Here is a 5,727-nt window from a genome sequence, read left to right on the forward strand (position 1 = left end):
GGGGTTTGGAGTGTCGCCGGTATGACTCTTTTCTGCTGGAGATTAGAGTCCTTTCTGCTGTGGAACAGAATGTTATGTTCGCCGGTAAGACTCTCATTTGTCTGACTTGGCATCTTTTGAAGACTGGTCAGAAGGTCTTTCTTTGGACCGTAATGTGGGTTTTGGATAGGGCTAGAAAAAAAAGGGTATTAAAGGCTCAAAAATGCATTAATTCTGGGTTATTAGTTACAACTTTCGGAACTAGATTTATTTACCACAAACGCAACTTTTGCCCCAGTTTCTTGCTTGGGGATATTTTACTTGATTGATTTATATTTTTTCAAAACTATGACCGAGCCGTGAAGCGCCTACGTATCCTCTTTGAGGAATCAGGTCAAACGTAGTTCCCAATTCCTCTTTTCATTCCGACTTTCTTTTGTTGTTTTTTTTGTTATCATTTTCTTTTCTTTATTTTTTCTCTTTTTCGTTTTGTTGTTTTCTTTCTTTCTCTTTTTTTTCTTCGTTGCTACTGATTCCGAACGAGGGGTATGAAAGAAAATAAATAAGGCTCAAAAGGGGTAACGAAGGATAGAGTGTTTGGGTAGCAGAACAAAATGTCTTCGTCATTCCAGTCTTTAAAACATGCCAAGTGCAAACAACACAATTAAACAATAGATTTATAGTCTCTTCCGATGGTGCTGGACTTGACAATTATATTCAACATCTGTTTGTTCATTTGTCACTTCTAAAGCACCGTTGGGCGACACTCTCTTTCTCATTATTATGAACGACCCTCATGCCAATTTGGCGAATCTTGCATTTAACGGTTTTCTTTATGTTTTACTTGCCCCAGTTCCACATGACTCGGGCTCCAAATAATCTTGAACCGTTCTTATTTCCTTTAAATGCTTTGATCACCTTCCCAGGGTTTTATGATTAACTTTTAAGATTAGGCCCAAACATGGGTGCGCATGTCCTGTCCCTAGAATCGGCATTGAACAAAATGATAAAAGGACTAAACAAAAAGAGGACTGGAAATAATAAAAGACCGGATTTGCATTAGACTACCGGTGAAAATGGTTTGAATAATAAAACAAACAAACAAACCAGAATGAAATCCTAAAATAACCTGGACAAATTTAAACAAACCGCTATGACAAAACGGAAAGATAAAAAGGTTTGACACAGGACAAAATCCGAATTACAATTCTAATAATCCGAACAACAGAATTGACAACAAAATAAGCCACCAACAAGCTTCTCTCTTGCTAACCAAAGAACGGAGCGTCCTCCCACTTATCAGACCTGGCATCTTAGCCACTGAGCTTTGCCTCAATACTGCCAAGACCACTACCAGCTTCAATACCATCAACCTCCGTCAACGAGTTCTCGATAGGGTTCGAGTGCTCTATGTCACTGTTATCGATCACAATCCGCCCCTTTTGGATCAATTTTTCTACTTCCCTTTTCAGATTACGACAGCTCTCAATGTTGTGCCCTCTGACATTGGAGTGGTATGCACATCGTGCTGCCGGATCAAAGTTTCTTGTACGTGGATCTGGAGTATATGCGGGGAGCGGCTCCATAAGGCCAATATGATTTAGCCTTTCGAACAGACTTGCATAAGATACTCCGATAGGGGTGATAGCCTTTTCTCGTTTCAGCAACCTCTCATTCCTAAATGCTTTATTGGGCCGGAAACCAGATCCAGGGGGCTTTCGGTAGGCTTGTGAGGGTGGATAGGCCTTTTGTGGAGCTGGGTATTTGTACAGTGAAGTCCGTTCTTGGGAATCTCGTGGAGAATAGTAGCGTTGGGGAGGATAGCAGTGTTGACGAGTGATGGAGCTACTCGGGTAGCTGGAAAAACTGCCATAAGTGGGTTGGTATGGAGAGTATGGGGGATCCTCCGTTATGGTATTGGGTGCTTGGGTAAAGACAGAGTTCAAGAAGCTTGGCGGTGGAGGGGGTGGTGCGCTCCCAGTCGTCCATGCCTGATACATGTCGGCCACGTGCTGTCTCAGCATTTTCACTTCTTTTACCAACTCGTTGTTCCGTTCGACCAATTGTTGTCGGTCATCAGTACCGACCCACTCGGTGCTGTGGCTATTTATGACAAAACAACATCACCTGACTTATTTATAACTCTTTTTATCGTTTTTCAAATTAGAAAAGTCAATATTGCAAACACGGCCTTTCAACGTCTCGGGGACGAAGATTTTTAGGCTGTGGGGGTCAACTGGACCAAGTCTTAAAAATGACCCAAAAGTGGCTGTTTATGCAAAGTCAGCCTTCCGGCGTCCCTTTCGGGAACATTCGGCTATGTCTTGATAAAACAGCGTCACCCGACTTCTTTATGAAATTTGACATATATATTTTTGCTATTTTGTTTTTGTAAAAGGGGAAGTTGGACATCACCCGATTTATTTATGAAAAAATCTTGACATGTTTTTTTTTATCATTATTTGTTTTTGGCTTTTTAGCAAAAGGGGGGTTGGACCCGATGAGGGTTGCCTACGTATCTCACATCCGGTGAGAATCAAACCCGCGTAGTTCGGGTAGATCATGAATAAGTAAATGAACTAACATTTTTTTTAATTGGAATTTGTGAAAGAACTGCTTCAAAAGAAGAAAGGAAGTATATTTTTTTGATTGATTTTCTTTTGAAGGAAAGACTTGTAAGAATTCCTTTTCTTTTGATTTGAACTTTGAGAATTGCGAAAGTAAAAGGAAGATATATTTTTTTTTGTCTGAATTTTCATTTGTTTTCTCTTATTCTAAAGAAGAAAGAAAATATATATATTTTTTGGAATTTTACCTTTAATGAAAGAAATACTTCTAAAAATATATATATATTTTTTTGAATTTTGAATTTTCTTTTCAATTTTTGAAGAAGAATCAAAATATTTTCGAATTTTTTTTTAAAACGAAAATATTTTATATTTTTATTTTTATATTTTTTTTATATTTTTTATTTAAAAAAAAACAATTAAAAAGACTTTCTAAAGAAATCAATAATGAAAAATAAAGATATATATATATATATATATATATATATATATATATATATATATATATATATATCTATTTATTGCAAGACATATCTTTTTGAAATTTTACTTTGAATTTTTTGGTAAGACAAATATTCTTTGCAACAAATAAAGATATATATACATTTTGGAAGTAAAGAAAAATACTTTTTGGATTATATATATATATATATATATATTTTGGAAATATATATTGGAACAAATAATAAAACCACGTTCAACGCACGACTCATTTTATTTTTATTTTTTGACCTTTTCATAAACAAATAAAAAAACTATTTTAAACATACGACTCTTTTTCATTTTCATTTTCATGACAAACTATTTTTCTATGTTTTTTTTTTTGAAAAAACAAACAGAACAACGACTTTTTTTCTTCTATTTTTCCTTTGCTTTTAATAAAACAGACTAATAAGACATTTTTTCATTTTCTCAAAATTTCGGCAGAGTTTTGACAGTATTTGGGTATTGTTTTTTTTCAAAAATAAACAATCAATTCCCTAACAGCTATTTCTTTTTTTTTTTCAATTTCAGAATATTCATAATATTCAAACACCGGTCAGTGAGACAAAATAAATGCACGGAAAACAAATAGGATGCATCAGGATGGTCTTTTTATATCAGGTTGCTAGTCCTAGACGGACCCAACCCCTGTGTTGAGTCCCCTAAGTCAAATGCAACTTGATGCAAATAAGCGTTCCTACTAGGGATCCAGCATGAAGTCACGTTATTCTATGTTCAAAAACCTGGGTCGGTGTTCTAGACAGTGTACCCGAGCGGACAACTCGAGTTGAAGAAGGAGCTCCTTTCCGGGAACCAAAAGGCCAGCCGGCTTAGAAACTTTCCGAGCCTCTTTTATTTAGGGTATGACACTAACATAATAGGGAGTCTCAACCAGTGAGCACATCCCCGGAGGTAAGAAGAGAAAAGGTTTCGGCACAATTTATATACAGTTCAGATAATATCAAAGCGGTAAAGGCAACATTTAGCACATTAGGCTCAAAACATGTAAAAATCAGATAAAGCCAAATATAACAATTTATCTAAGCTCGAATATCTAACCCTGAACCAGTGGTTCTGGGCCATATTCCCCAGCAGAGTCGCCAGAGCTGTCACACCTCCTTTTTCCGCACCCGCGAAGGCACAAAGAAGTTTTTTCCAATTAAAGGACAATCGAAACGGGATTTGTTTATTTATTTCAGAGTCGCCACTTGGGAGATTTAGGGTGTCCCAAGTCACCAATTTTAATCCCGAATCGAGGAAAATAATGACTCCATATTACAGTCTGCGTACCAGAAATCCGGATAAGGAATTCTGTTAACCCGGGAGAAGGTGTTAGGCATTCCCGAGTTCCGTGGTTCTAGCACAGTCGCTCAACTGTTATATTCGGCTTGATTATCTGATTTTATACAAATATGAATTCATGTCCCAATCTTGTCTTTTAACCGCTTTTATCATTTACTGTTATTTTTATCGAGAATTGCAACATCGTGGAAACATACCTCGAACCACGTTACAATCAATGTACCCGTGGTTAGAGCTACGTTTCAACTCTGTTGAGATTGGGATTTGGGTCACATAAATGTGCACCCAAGTTTAGGAAGATAACATTATTAAATACGCGTCTAAAGCAACTAGCGTATTGTTATGTTGGGAAAATGCCGTGAAATTCGCTAAACGGCCTGTCCCGAATTCTAAGTATTTTAATATATACATTTAGAGGGCCCCACATCTTGTGCATTTTTGTTTGTCGAGGCTCGTCTCATTCATTATTTTTAAAGGAATTTGCAACGTCATGGAAATGCATCTCAAACCACGTCACAATCAATGTACCCGCGATTAGAGACACATTTCGACTCCGTTGAGATTTGGATTTGGGTCACATAAATGTGCACCCGAGTTTAAGAAAGTAATTTAATTAAATCGCGTCTAAAGAGGCTAACGCTTTATTATCTTTGGGGAAGGCAGTGAATTTCACTAAACGGTCCATCCCAAATTCTAAGTATTTTAATAAGGCTCCTATTAATCCCAACTTTGCTAACGTATTGTTATTGTTATTAAATCCAACATCTATTACTAAAAAATGAGAAATATGGCTTTAACGCCAGTAGTCATGATTTTTTCATTCAGACGTCCACATACTTATTGCAACGAGAGTACATAATATACGTGAGTACATACATTCGCAACAATTCACTGGATGTCAAATTGTTCCCTTAATAAACACAAATATATGCACAGAAGTAAACATTCTCGTAAAAAAAAAACTTAAGCTCACGATATATTCTCTCATTTACTTTAAGCATATGCGGTAACTAACCATGAAATAAACATTTTTTTCAACAAAGAAACAACGAAAATGCATTATTGACATACATCCATATCAAATACTCTCATTCACCTTGAACGATAATATGCGAAACGAACGAAATGAAACAAAGGATGAAGAATACTAACCTTCGAACCTCGACAAACCTAGAACGACAAACAAGCCCCCGACGGAACTCAAACCTGACCTCAACTAAACGAGGAACAATGACGAAACCTCGGACAAACCCCTCGACGTACCGGAACTCGACGAACAACGACGACCTCGATGGAAGCAGAAAGCTCGGACCAAGTCTGTCAATGACCTGAGATTGTTGGTTGCTGCTGTATATTTTTCGACGCAGCAGTTGGTACGTGGATATGAAGCAAAGGG

Source organism: Nicotiana sylvestris, chromosome 2, assembly GCF_000393655.2.
Source record: "Nicotiana sylvestris chromosome 2, ASM39365v2, whole genome shotgun sequence".
Lineage (NCBI taxonomy): Eukaryota > Viridiplantae > Streptophyta > Magnoliopsida > Solanales > Solanaceae > Nicotiana > Nicotiana sylvestris.